Genomic DNA, 15,302 nt, shown 5'->3' on the forward strand with positions numbered 1-15,302 from the left:
ACACAGTACTCCCGGGAAGCCTGCTAACCATACCCACAGAGATTGTTGGGTTTTCAAATAATCCGGCAGACTCAATGTCGAACACAAGGGGCTCGACACACCAAGCGAAGACGAGGACGAACCCCAAAAGCAGAGCGCCAGGAAACAAAAGAACTTCCCACAAGAAGTAAAAATAGTGAACTTACTTCATATAACAAAACGTGCGGCGCCCATAAAGGTACGCACCACACGACCTATCCCCAAAGGGTCCCGCCACTGGTTGTCAAAACCAATCATCTTCGATCAGCTAGATTATTCTAGAAATATCAAGAATGCAGGCTGGACTGCCTTGATACTCGATCCAATAATTGGCGGACTCCGGTTTTCAAATGTCCTTATGGACGACGGCAGTGGACTAAACCTGATATATCAGGATACGATCCATCACATGGGGTTAAACCCAGCAAGAATCCGCCGCAGCAAAACCTCCTTTCAAGGGGTAACACCTGGTCCGGACACCCATTGTATGGGTTTTCTCTGGCTTGAAGTTATATTCGGCTCTGCCGATAACTTCCGCCGCGAAAAGCTGACCTTCCATATTGTCCCGTTCTCAAGTCGCTATCAAGCACTACTGGGACGCGAAGCTTTTGCCCGCTTTAACGCAATACCGCATTATGCATCTCTCACGCTTAAGATGCCCGGTCCACGAGGCATCATCTCTTTGAATGGGAAGCACTAAAGTGCACCTCCCCAAGTGGAGGACTGTGCGGCCGCTTTGACAGCCCCACAGTAAAATGGCCTCACCGGCCAAAAAAAAACTTCAAAATAGGTCATTAAAGACCACGAACGTGGATAGACGAGTTCGGGACAAAATCATCATTGATGCAGGCTTAGTGGCCATATACCCCCACTAAGGGCTCCATGCATATACAATAAGAGACAATAAAGCTCAATTTTATATATTTTACTTTATACTTTGTTTATTTTAAACTTTTGTTCGGCACGACCCATTTTCAACTCAGTTCCTCTCTTTTACAGATGAACGTCGTGCGGCGCCCGTCCAGGATACGACACAACGGAGACACAGGCACAGACGTGCAGTAGGGACCCGTCCTAAAGGATTCTTTTTAGATTAAGACCCTGCGTAAACCTTTTTTACTGTCTCTTGTTGCTACACATCCCCTGGTTCTTTCTGATATAACCAAGGAGGAGGCTGGCGTCTTGGCATGTGGCCACGTCAGAATTTTTTGCACGTACCTGGACACTAGGGGCTTTTTTAATAAAGAGTGTTGTTTCGCCCGCACTCATAAAGACCGAACACCTTAGGGAGTGTTCGGCGTCGCGAGTTTTGGCATTATATGCATCAGCTCCGAATCATGTCTTTGGTCAAATGTTGGGTTGCCCGGCTCCTGAGTTCGGCTACCTTACGTTTCGCTCTATCGGCTAAGGTAGCACCAGGAGAACTACTGCGATTGTGCCCCGGTTCGGCCGGGCGAGCACCTCAGTAGAGAAAGCCGAAAACTGACTGTCATGATGTAGCGTGAGACTGGTCAGCCACTCGATGACCTATCGGAATCTATCGGATTCCTCCGCTTTAACGAAGGGCCGCTTCCCGGTCAGGCACATACGCGCCCCGAATGCGGGCAAGCGCAGTCGCCACCAAGGGGCTACCTAAATAGTCTCACTGTCAAGCTCCTATGGCTAAGTGAAAGTGTTAAAGCATTATAGTCCGGTTGCCTGGCCCGCTGCGCTATCACCTCCTTTGTAGGACCAAGACATTGGGTTAAGTGTAAAAATGCGTCTTCTGCGAGCACCCCCGCACTATGTGCGTGGGGGCTGAAGCCAACGACTGCCATCTTTCAGATTTTGTATATATATATATATATATTAAAATGGCCGCACAGGAGGTGTTCCCAATACTTGAAGGCACAAGTATAAAAAGGCCACTACAGTTTATCAAAATATTACTTTATAATTACATATGCTATCATAACATAGCATCTTTCGAGCACTGTGTCTCTATTACATGAGCGCCTTCAAGGACTTCCTGAAAATAGTGCTCGGAGGGTACTCAGCTTTTGTCTGAATCTCGGGACGCAACAACGATGGTCTCCATCTCTGCCCAGTATGTCTTGACACGGGCAAGAGCCATCCTTGCGCCCTCTATGCATGCTGACCTCTTCATTGCATTAATACGCGGCACCGCGTCAAGGAATTGCTGCACCAAGCTGAAATAACTCTTCGGCTCCGATCTCCCCAGCCACAGATGACCCATGACGTACTTCATGGCGAGTCCGGACAACCTATTCAGTTCGGCCCATTGAGCCAAACGATCGTCCACTGCCAGTGGACGCTCTGGATTGTGAAACTGCGACCAGAAAAGCTTTTCCACTTCGCGATCTTTCTGATCTCGAAAGTGTTCGGTCGCATCAGCAGCACTCGCTGCCAAATCCAGATAGGTATCCTCCACACTCCACATCCAGTCCAACGGAGCAAACTTCGGATCGCAAAATTTCCTTCGCAGCATAAAGGGCTTTCCGGCCGCAATCTGTTCGGCCTGACGCAGCTCCTCCTTCGCAGCTCTCATCGCAGAGCGCGCATCCTTGGCATTGGCAACGACCTTCTCTAAGTCCGTCTGTTTCGCCTGGTCTTCTTTCTCAAGAAGTCTGCAACGGTCTGCAGCACTCTTTAACCTTTCGGCCATCTCGGCCATCTCTTCCTTGCTTCGGCAATGAGCAGCCTGTTCGGCTCTCAGCTCTTCAAGGGCTTTCTTGGCAGCCGCATCACTTTCTCTGGCTTGTTCTTTAGCTCGAGCAAGTTCTGCCCTAAGACTCTCCACGGCGGCCGCACCATCTGCGTCAAGCACACACATCGTAAGACACTGGCATAAAACTCTTCTTACCTGATGCCGCCCGAGGAATTACATACCTTGAGCCTCATCAAGCCGCTTGTTGACAAGCGCGATGTCGGCATCTGCCACATCCAGTTGCGGCTTTAGTTCGGCAAAATCATCAGTTCGGCTTGATTCCGGACACCCTGCCGCCTACATTCAAAGGCGACATCTTAGACCTGGGATTATGATCCTTCGCGTGCCGTCATTTCTTGATGACGCGCTGAGTCTCAGGGGCTACTATCTACACAGGATGCATCTTATTCATGCGCAATTGACAAAAGTGTACATTATCTAATGTACCTCAAAACCCGTCAGTAAAATTTTGACGACCTCATGCAATCCGCTCTCTCAGATGAGATCCTTTCAATCACCGTGCCCATCAATGCACGGTGCTCCTCCGAGATAGAAGCTCGCCCCAGCAGAATCTTTAGCTCCTCCGGCCGAGCACCAGACGGTGCCGGACTTGTCCCACGACCTCTTTCAAAGGCCGGACACGGAGAACCTCGGGGGGCCACATAGCTATCTTCCGCCCCTGCCGGATTCGGAGAAACCCTCCACGACGACACCTCAGGGTCGCCCGCCTCGCTAGGCGGCACGGCAGGGGGAGGCGTCCCGCTCTCCATCATCTCCGGAAGGAGATCCCCCGAAGACGAGCTCTGCTGAGAAGGGCTGAGGTCTCAGCTACAAGGTAAAAATTTGGTTAATCTTCTCAGATATAAATCAAGGATTTCCCTCATCCCTCAAAAGGAAAATCTTTCTCTACTTACGGCTTGCTGGAGGGCTGATCCCCTTGAGGGCGTAGTCCGGTCGAGGAACTCCCCGGCGTCGGACCCTCTGATGAGGATTTTTTCCCCCGCTTCGAGGCCATGGTTTCCGGGTTGTCAGAGGCGGCTCTCTTCTTCCCCTTAGGAGAGGAATTGTCGGTTCCTCCCTTCGGAGCAGCCTCCTTCGAGGAGGCCATAGTTTCCTTGTCCTCCCCCTTGCTTCCCTCCAAAGGCATTATCTCCAGCATCCTGACCAGCACGGGATCCGGCCTGGTTTCGGGAAGGGGAGCCGGACACCTGATCAGCTTTGCCTTCGCTATCCACTCTTGTTTAAAAGGACGACTCTTTTAGGGGCAAGTTTATGACAATTATACGGATAGAAGGTCCGGGCCCAAGGTTGCTTACTTGAGTATCCGGGCGATTGCAGCTTAGGCCTGCGTCTTCGGTTAAATCCGAACACATCTCTTGTGATCCGAAGAACAGTTTATACATCTCTGCGGGCGTTGCGCCCATGAAATTCTGGAGAGCTCGCGGTCCCTCTGGATTAAACTCCCACAGGCGAAGGGAGCGACGTTTACCGGGCAATATTCGGCGAATCAGCATGACCTGCGTCACCTTGACCAGGCTGAGGTCTCCTTCCAAGAGATCCTTAATGTGGCCCTGTAACAAGGGCACGTCTTTGGGCAAACCCCAATCTAACCCTCTGTTGACCCATGACGCTAGCCGTGGTGGGGGACCCGAGCGAAAGGCAGGAGGCGCCACCCACTTGGTGCTCCGGGGAGCGGTGATATAAAACCACTCTCGTTGCCACAAGCCTAGCTCCTCTTGAAAAGAGCCCTCGGGCCATGGAGCATCAGCATTTTTGCTTATAACAGCGCCTCCGCACTCTGTGTGTCGTCCCTTGATCATCTTCGGCTCCACCTTGAAGGTCTTGAGCCATAATCCGAAGTGAGGGGTAACATGGAGGAACGCTTCATACACGACAATAAACGACGAGATATGGAGGATGGACTCCGGAGCTAAGTCATGGAATTCCAGCCCGTAATAAAACAGCAGTCCCCTCACATAGGGATCCATTGGGAAGCCCAACCCCCGAAGGAAGTGAGACATGAACACCACGCTCTCAACGGGCTGGGGACTAGGAATGACCTGCCCTTGAGCAGGCAACCTATGCAAAATTTCACCGGTCAGGAACTTAGCCTCCCTCAACTTTAGTACGTCCTCCTCCGTGACGTAGGAGGGCGTCCATCGGCCTTGAAGGTCAGAACCGGACATCATCGAAGGTCCGAAGCACCTGGAATCTAGAGCCTAGGGTGTTGGAACTCGAGGCGACGGGCGAACTCGCTTGAGATTGAAAAAAGGAGTAAGGCCTTGGTCTCTTTATAAGAGGTTGAATACCAAGAACCCTCCTCGTAACCGTTTGGTACGCGTCTTTAATCGAGGAAACGTGCTAATGGGCACGGTTGGGTTACCCACGTCCGTATTGATGAGAATCCCGTAAAAGGGGTACACGATCTCTGCTTTGACAAGACGTGCCAAGGAAACTGCCTCGCAAAACATGCTGAGGTGGAAAAGTAAAAACGATTCGAGTAAAGGACTTGGCCGTAGTGTGATGACGCACTGCGGAATACGTCAGCAGATTTGATTTATGTTAATATTATTCTCTCTATGGCAATATGTGGAAACTTATTTTGCAGAGCCGTACACTACTCTTGGTGTTTACAATCTTCTATGAAGGACTTGGAGGAGGAACCCGCCTTACAATGCCGAAGACAATCTGCGCGCCGGACTCATCGTCATTGAAGCCTGGTTCATGGGCTACTGAGGGAGTCTTGGATTAGGGGGTGTTCGGGTAGCCGGACTATACCTTCAGTCGGACTCCAGGACTATGAATATACAAGATTGAAGACTTCGTCCCATGTCCGGATGGGACTTTCCTTGGCGTGGAAGGCAAGCTTGGCGATGCGGATATTCAGGATCTCCTACCATTGTAACCGACTCTGTGTAACCCTAACCCTATCCGTTGTCTATATAAACCGGAGGGTTGTAGTCCGTAGGACATCAACTCCATATACAACAATCATACCATAGGCTAGCTTCTAGGGTTTAGCCTCCTTGATCTCGTGGTAGATCTACTCTTGTACTACCCATATCATCAATATTAATCAAGTAGCAGTAGGGTATTACCTCCATCGAGAGGGCCCGAACCTGGGTAAAAACATCGTGTCCCTTGTCTCCTGTTACCATCCGGCCTTGACGCACAGTTCGGGACCCCCTACCCGAGATCCGCCGGTTTTGACACCGACATCTCTTATTTTACAAGATTTACATAAAGAGGGAGAATGCCGGCAACTGGAATTCTGGCCCGGAACAGGAGCAAATATTATAGACAAGTTCCGCACAACTCCAAAAGTCCTGAAACTCGACAGAAGTTATTTTTGGAAATAATAAAAAATACTGAGCGAAGAAAATAGCAGAGGGGCGATACATCTCCAACGTATCTATAATTTTTGATTGCTCCATGCTATTATATTATCTATTTTGGATGTTAATGGGCTTTATTTTAGACTTATATAGCATTTTTGGGATTAACCTACTAATTGGAGGCCCAGCCCAAATTGCTGTTTTTTTGCCTATTTTAGGGTTTCGAAGAAAAGGAATATCAAATGGAGTCCAAATGGAATGAAACCTTCGGGAACGTGATTTTCTCAACAAACGTGATCCAGGAGACTTGGTGTGACCGTCAAGAAACAAGAGAGGAAGGCACGAGGCAGGGGGCGCGCCTACCCCCCCTGGGCACGCCCTCCACCCTCGTGGGCCCTCCATTGCTCCACCGACGTACTTCTTCCTCCTATATATATCCACGTACCCCCCAAACATCCAGTAGCACCACGAAAACCTAATTCCACTGCTGCAACCTTTTGTACTCGATAGATCCCATCTCGGGGCCTTTTTCGGAGCTCCACCGAAGGGGGCATTGATCACGGAGGGCCTCTACATCAACTCCATGGCCTCTCCGGTGATGTGTGAGTAGTTTACTTCATACCTTCGGGTCCATAGTTATTAGCTAGATGGCTTCTTCTCTCTCTTTGGATTTTAATAAAAAGTTCTCCTCGATTCTCTTGGAGATCTATTCGATGTAATCTTCTTTCACGGTGTGTTTGTCGAGATCCGATGAATTGTGGGTTTATGATCCAGTTTATCTATGAACAATATTTGATTCTCCTCTGAATTCTTTTATGTATGATTGGTTTACTTTGCAAGTATCTTTGAATTATCAGTTTGGTTTGGCCTACTAGATTGATCTTTCTTGCAATGGGAGAAGTGCTTAGCTTTGGGTTCAATCTTGCGGTGTTCGATCCCAGTGACAGAAAGGGAACCGATATGTATTGTATTGTTGCCATCGAGGATAAAAAGATGGGGTTTATATCATATTGCATGAGTTTATCCCTCTACATCATGTCATCTTCCTTAAAGCATTACTCTATTCTCTTGAACTTAATACTCTAGATGCATGCTGGATAGCGGTCGATGTGTGGAGTAATAGTAGTAGATGCAGAACCGTTTCGGTCTACTTGTCTCGGACGTGATGCCTATATACATGATCATACCTAGATATTCTCATAACTATGCTCAGTTCTATCAATTGCTCGACAGTAATTCGTTTACCCACCGTAATACTTATGCGCTTGAGAGAAGCCACTAGTGAAACCTATGGCCCCCGGGTCTATCTTCCATCATATTAATCTTCCAATACTTAGTTATTTCTATTGCCTTTTATTTTACTTTGCATCTTTATTTCTCTTTATCATAAAAATACCAAAAATATTATCTTATCATATCTATCAGATCTCACTCTTGTAAGTGACCGTGAAGGGATTGAAAACCCCTTTTTCGTGTTGATTGCAAGGTTCTTATTTGTTTGCGTAGGTGTGTGGGACTTGAGCGTGATCTCCTACTGGATTGATACCTTCGTTCTCAAAAACTGAGGGAAATACTTACGCTGCTTTACTGCATCACCCTTTCCTCTTCAAGGGAAAACCAACGTAGTGCTCAAGAGGTAGCAAGAAGGATTTCTGGCGCCGTTGTCGGGGAGATTCGCACCAAGTCAAGTCAAACCCTAGAGAAGCAGCGTCGAGGCCACTAATTAATATTAGTTCTATGTTTGCCACTAATATATCCATGTGTCATGTTTGAATAATAATTGCCATGTTGTCAATATTTGTAGAAACTATGGACACCGCCCGAGATGAAGTACAAGAAGAGTTGTTGGGGGACATAATCGCACGAGGAAGTGATGCCGTCTGCTCGTTGTTTCTCAACGACACCGATGGTCTGGAAGCAGCTGGCTATGATTATGACGGCTCCGGTGACCTAATGCCGGTGCAAGAAGGAGACCGTGAGGACGGCTCCGGTGACCCAATGCCGGTGTAAGAAGGAGATCGTGATGATGTCTCCGGTGACCGAACCGAGTCTGGCCAGGTATATATATTAGTTAAGCTTCTGCTGACTAGCTAATTGATGCATTCATTGTTTTGGTATGTACACATATTAATTAAGTCTTTGTTCTCTTTTCTAGCCCTCCGGATCGAGCACAACTTCGGTAAAGAGACGAGGCCCGAAGAAAAAGTTGAGCTCGGATGAAAAGTTTGAGATCATAGCAATCGCGCCCAACGGCCAACCGATTGAACCCCTCCGGACAAAGAGCACATTTGTTGCTCAGTGCGGGGTTTTGGTTAGGGACAAGATCCCGATCAGCATCCAGCAATGGTTAAAGCCGGCTACAGAAGACCCTAAGGTGTCTTATGTCAATGATATGCAGAAAAATGATCTTTGGACTGAGCTGAAGTCAAATTTCACCCTACCGCCAGAGGATGATCTAGAGAAGCCAGTTAAAGAGCAATTAATCAAGTCTTTTGCTCTTAAGAGGATGACAGAACTATTCAGGAGGTGGAAGAAAGAGCTGAATAAGTTTGTCGAAAATAATGAGACACCAGAATTCAAGGGAAGATATGAGAAGATCAGAGATCACTGGCCCGCATTTGTGGCCCACAAGACATCGAAAAAGAGTAAGAAGATGTCGGTGACAAACAAGCAAAATGCTGCGAAGAAGAAGCATCACCATCGCACGGGGTCAGGTGGCTACCTCGTAGCCCAGCCTAAGTGGGCCAAGACTGAGAATGATCTGGTTGATAAAGGGATCGAACCAGAGACAATTAACTGGCCAGACCGTTGCCGGACTTGGTTCTTCGGGGCTAGCGGAACCTTGGACCCTGTAACAGGGAAGTGCATTTGGACGAACGATCAATTGGACATACCAGTCAGGATGCTTCAGCAGTATATCGAAGCAGCGCAGCAAGGGACGTTCTTTCCAGACAGAGAGAACGACGAGCTCACAATGGCCCTCGGGAATCCTGAGCACCCTGGACGGACACGAGGCACGCCAGGCTCCATTCCCGTGGAAGGTTGGGTTTCCGGACGCAGGCGGTTACAAATCCCATGAGAGGAGGAAAAAAGTGCAGCAGACCCAAATGCAGGCGCTGCAAGCAAGGGTACAAGCGATAGAGGAACGAGAAGCAAATCGCAGCAAACGTACTACTGAAGCTTCCCCGAAGCTACCCCGCCATCTCAGCGGAGAAGCAGCGTGGCTTCCACCGAGCTGCTTCAGCCGGAGCATGCCTTGACGGCTCCTGCCAGCTATCCCGTGGATGCTATCACGGAGTCTCAAAATTGCCACCTTATGACGCAATGGATGAATTTGAAGGTCAAGGCGGCTGTTGGCTCTGTTTATCCTACTGAACCCGGCGCAACTTTTCACTGCCGGCCGATTCCAGAAGGATATGCTAGGGTGATGGTGGATGAAATAACGGAGGGATTTGAGGACCTCCAGCTTGACCACCCTACCGGTGAAGGGGAGACTAGGCTGGGGTCTGCTCTGAAGACTCCATGCCTATGGCGGAAGGAGCTCATCAACCTTCCGAACTGGACGCCTCCGCCTCCTCCTCCTCCTCCGGCAAGTCAGGGCACTGCGCCTCCTCCACCGCCTCCTCCGCCGGCGAGTCAGGGCACTCCGCCTCCTCCACCGCCTCCTCCTCCGGCGAGTGACGATCAGGGCACTCGACCGGCTCCTTCTCCAGCGCGTGGTGGCACTCCGCCTCCTTCTCCGCCTGCGCCGACGCGCCCGAGCAGCCAGCCTCCTCCTTCTCCGCCTCGTCAGCAAGGGCGGAAGAGACCTGCCGCCGCTCCGGCTGCTCCGGCGCGTCGTAGTACTTGTCCTCCGCCTCGTAAGCAAGTAAAGAAGACAACTGCTCCGTCTGCTCTGCCGGCGTCTAGCAGTACAGCCAGAGGCGGGAGGAAATACAGATTTGGTCCTTCTCTGAAGACTCCAGAGAAGTTACCATATGAGAGGACCCCGGAGGAGAACACCGAGATCGCACGAGAAGAAGTGAGGAACTACTTTGAAGGGGTGAAAGCAAAGAAACATCCACCTCCGGAGGAGAAGGTAGATCCGGTGAAAGCGAAGCGCACTCTGGCTGCCCTGACAAAACAACCCAAGTCTCCGCCGAAAGGAAACTATGAGCGCATTATTGGAAAGGAATTTGCCGAAGCGGAGCGGTCGAGAAGTACTATCAGTGATCAAAGGCTGAAAGAACGACGATCTGGGAAACAAATTGCCCAGCTCGGCGAACAAGCAAAGCAATCGTGCCCCCCGCTCAAGGTGCCTAGCAACAACATCGCTAATGATCCGAGGATGGTGCCCGGTTATAGCAATCTTGGCGATTACCTGCCCAATGATGTACATTATGATTTCATGGAGGTGTAGATACAAAGATACGAGTATGGGAAGCCTCTCGTCAAAGATGAAAGTTCTCTATCAACGATGATGCGAAGATTGCATGATTGGTACTTGAAAATCTGCAGAGACTCTGGGGGAGGAGTACTTTGTATGTGAAAGTTAAAAAGGAGCATGACCTCGTTGGAATTGAACTATTGCCTGTTCCATTCGAGGAGTTCTTTCAATTTTTCAATCAATTGGCCCTCGATAAAACAACGGTCGCCTTCTACTGTCTGTAAGTAGTACTACTTCTGTCATTAAGTCTCTCTATATAGCTCAGCTCTTTCATTGCATGTATTTATAATCATCCTCAATATATTATGCAGATTGAAGATCACCGAATTGAAGAAAAGACAAGTCGGTGATATTGGGTTCATTAACACATATCTCATAGATGCAACTCAGGTTAAATTTCATGCCGCAGATACCGAGGCCAACTTGCTATGATCGTTGGTAATAAATGAAAACAAAGATATAATACTCTTTCCTTACAACTTCAAGTGAGTGTTACTGTCTTGTGCGTATTCGATTTCCCTTATATATTAGTCAAGGTTATAGTAATGTAATTGATGAGTTATGAATGCGTGTGCAGTTACCACTATATTCTCCTAGAGATTAAGCTTGTGCAGGGACTAGTAACCGTCTTAGACTCAAGACGAAAAGATCCCCAGGACTATGCAGACATGACTCAAATGCTCGAGAAGTAAGTTAAATCGATCATTATCCACCATATCAGCAACTTTGTTCATTTCCTGATGTATCAAGTAATTGTTTTCTTTGTCTGGCAGGGTTTGGAAAAAATTCTCCAAAAAAGCTCCAGGACTCCTGAAGAAGCTGCAATTTAAACACCCGAAAGTAAGTACTATAGTAGCATGTTCCGTGCATCTCCTATTGATTCAAGTGCTAGTTTCATCAATACCATTTGGCATTCTTGCTTATCAGTTTGATTGACCTCTATTTCTTGTAAAGTGGTTGTGGCAGGAACAAGGGAATGATTTCTGTGGATACTACGTTTGCGAGTGCATCCGCCACACGACCTGTGAGCGGGGCTACACTGACGAACAATATGAAGTACGTAAATAACAACATTCACAATTTTATTTTATTACCATCATTTGTGTTGAGTTTCATTCATTCATATATATATATATATATATATATATATATATATATGTATTGACCCCCTTCTTCAAATTAGATGTTTTGGAAGCGGGATGAACGCCTAGCACCAGCTCGCATGTGAGAAATTCAAGAGGAATTGGCGGCATTCTTTCTTGACCACGTGATCGCTGAAGACGGAGAATGCTATGTGGACCATGAGTCCGTATGACTATATTTGTAAGAGATAATTATTGTATATATGTAGCCGGTAGTGTCGGATAGATATACGAGAACTTGTTGTTCGACCAATCTCTCGGAGAAGGAGAGGTGGTCGATATCACTTCTCTCTGTATGCATATATGTTCATGACGATCTTCTATTTCCTTCGTTTGCTTACTAGCTAGCTAGCGTGTCTAGTCCTCTCTATACGTATGTATAGTACGTAGCGTCGACCAAGCACGGACATAAGAGAGGACACTTCTCTCTATTAATTATAGCTAGCTAACACAATATATGAAACACCTAAATTAACCCCCCAAAACCCCCAAACCCCCCCCTTTCAAAAAAAACAAAAACCCCAGCCACAGAAATGCTGACGCGTGGATGCCTATTGGTCCCGGTTGGTGCCACCAACCGGGACCAAAGGGTCTCCTGCCTGGGCTCCGCGCACAGGCCACGTGGAGGCCCATCAGTCCTAGTTCTGGATTGAACCGGGACTAAAGGGACAGGGCATTAGTACCGACCCTTTAGTCCCGGTTCAGGAACCGGGACAAAAGGCCCTTACGAACCGGGACAACAGGCCCTTTTTCTACCAGTGTTATACACTCTGCAAAGGTTTGCGCACTTTTCCCCACAAGACTCGATCTCCTCCGTTGGGATTCTCGCACTACATGGTGTTTGAGAAACGGATGACCGAGACATAGTCTTTCAGAAGCGCTAGCACCTTACGATCGGGTAGACCATTACACCTACTTTCCCCTACATCTGCTAGTCTACCACTGTAAGAGTTCGCACGACTTAAACAACTATGCTAGAGCCCATAATAGCTTGTGGCTGCACACGGAAGTTTCTAGCATGAATAATATCATGATCCCTTTGAGACTGGGTGGCGGTCCATAAAGAAAAACAGGCAATCGCTGGAATACCCAGGTGCCTAAACAGGCAATCGCTGGAATACCCAGGTGCCTCAATTCACCCAGATGTGTGTTTAAGTTGCCACCTTAAATAAACCTTTAATTTATCAATCTCACATCTGTCATGGATACACTCACTCAATCCACGTCTACTAGCATAGCATGGCATAAGCAAACGTAGAAGTAACTCCCAAAGGTTTGATAATAAAACAGGTAATAGGTACTACCTCATCTACTTCCCAAAACCCACACATTAATCAGATCCTAATCATGCAATTGTTTGACAATTGATCTAATGCAATAAAAACTGGGTATGAAAGGAATATGATCAAAGTGTGAACTTGCCTGCAATGTTGATGAAGATGATCCGCACTCAAAACTCTTGATAGATCTACTCGTCACACTCCGGTCAATCTATCGTAGGCAAGCAATAGTAACCACACATAAGCAATCACTCAAAAGATCAGAAAGATCGAAGAAAACAATTCGGAAAACATCAAAACCAAGCAAATAACTCTTGCAACATAAAACAATTTCTAACATTACCAAAATTATGTGAATTTGGCCTTATCAGAAAGTTTAGGTCAAGAGCTTCAATTTGCAAAAAGAATCAACTCAAACGGAGTTATAAAACTCAAGTTATGATCAAAAGAAGTTTGAATATAAATCTAAACAAAGTTTGAAATTTGAAAATTTCAAAAAGTTGATGTGACAGGTTCACTGGATAGGTAAAAACAAGACGAAGCTATAGGCGTTGGTTCCATCTAATTTGGATGAACGAGTAAAAAGTTATGACTATTTAAAAAATCAGGGCCAAGCTGTTTTACGTAAGAAAAATAGCTACAGCTAGGGTCTAATGTATAAATACGTAGACTAATTGATAATCTAATTATTTTATCGTATTAGTATAAAAATAAGAAACTACAGAAGTATAAAGAAAGATACCTTTATAAGGTGGAGAAAAGATGACTTTGGAGAAAGGAGACAATTTACAAAAGTCGCGCCGGAGAGTAGAAAAATATTTTTATCTAGTCAAACCGAAATATTGATTTAACCCGAATCGGATGATTTTTTGAGGCTCTGGGTCTATATTTATAGATGGAAAAGAGGTTTAAGGGTCAAAAGTTAGACAATGTGAGACTAAACGCAGACGAAAATATACGAAACAGAGATGGGAGGTGCGCCACGGGCCAAAAGGCCTTTAGCCGGTTCGGCCGGCCGCGCACACTGTAATTTTTTTGAGCAATAGAAAAAAAGAAAAACTATGGAAAAAAATATGGGGAAGGAATATGGCCGGCTGGGCCTGACCCATATAGGATAAAGAAAAAGAAAAGATGCGGCGCCCGCTGGTACTATGATGCGCACGTGGGTGACACTTAGTTTCAGGCGCGCGCGCAGTTTTTGTTATTTTTTTAAACAGAAAGCGATAAACTGAAAAACAAAAATAAAACTAAACTTTATATAGGCATATTATATATCAAAATTTTCAGAAAAATATTTTCTACAGGCTTAACATTTTCCTAGCATTAAATAAAATTCATACAAATTCAAATAATTCAGAGAGTGCTACTGGTCTAATAAAATCCAATAAAATTCATTATAAAAATACCAAAATTAATTCAAATTTATTTCTCTCCAATTTTCTGATGTAGGGAATCATGTTACCCTATTTTCCATATATTTTATTTTTGGAGAAAAATAATTTGAATAAAACCCAAATAACTCCAAATTGAAAATAATTTCAAAAGGATTTTAAATTTTGATCCTTTTAAACTCCCAACTCATATTTCATATAATTTGAAGAAGTCATTTTATCTTCTCTCATGAAAATCATTGAGTTGCTTGAAGTTTCTGAATTAAAAATATTTCCAAATGAAATTCAAATCTTTTCAAAACCCTTTTCATTTATTTAAATGGAAGAAGTCATGTCATCTTCTCTCGAGGGTTTTGTATTTGAAAAGAATTTGAATTCACGGAGATCAAAATGAAAAGGTGAAAGTTTGGGAAAGTCCTTTTATTCCCTCTCATTTAACTTTCAAAAAGTTTCGAATTTCACTCAATCAATCACACAACAATCAAACAAATAATCAATCTATCTATTTATTATAACATTCCAAAATTTAGAATTTTGGGATGTTACAAACCTACCACCCTTAAAAATGAATCTCATCCTCGATATTCGGAGAGGCTAGCAAGAAAAAGGTTAGGGTTTGGGGGTCTTCTCAAAATCCATCGATCATCACAGGAGTCTAGGGTGCTACCACCCTTAGAAGCATGGTTACGGTTCCATCGAAACTCATATACTTCATCCATATTGTTAACAGTGTCAGTCTTCTTAGATCTTCAGGATAATTCCTTATCCGGGCTCTTCCGGTAGTGGCATAACCTTTACCACAATTCTTCTGTCCTTTTATCTTGGTAAGGTTCTTCCATGACTGGGTTTTCTTAGCTGATGGGTCTGGCGCCAATACTAAACAACTATCGATATCTCATGGCGGTCATCCAATTATGGTTTCTCCTGCAGGGAATGGGTCTAGGCTTCTTTCTCACCGTATGTCCTACGATTGGCAACAACTGCCTTGTACAAGGGAAAATGA

This window comes from Triticum aestivum, chromosome 7A, assembly GCF_018294505.1.
Source record: "Triticum aestivum cultivar Chinese Spring chromosome 7A, IWGSC CS RefSeq v2.1, whole genome shotgun sequence".
NCBI lineage: Eukaryota > Viridiplantae > Streptophyta > Magnoliopsida > Poales > Poaceae > Triticum > Triticum aestivum.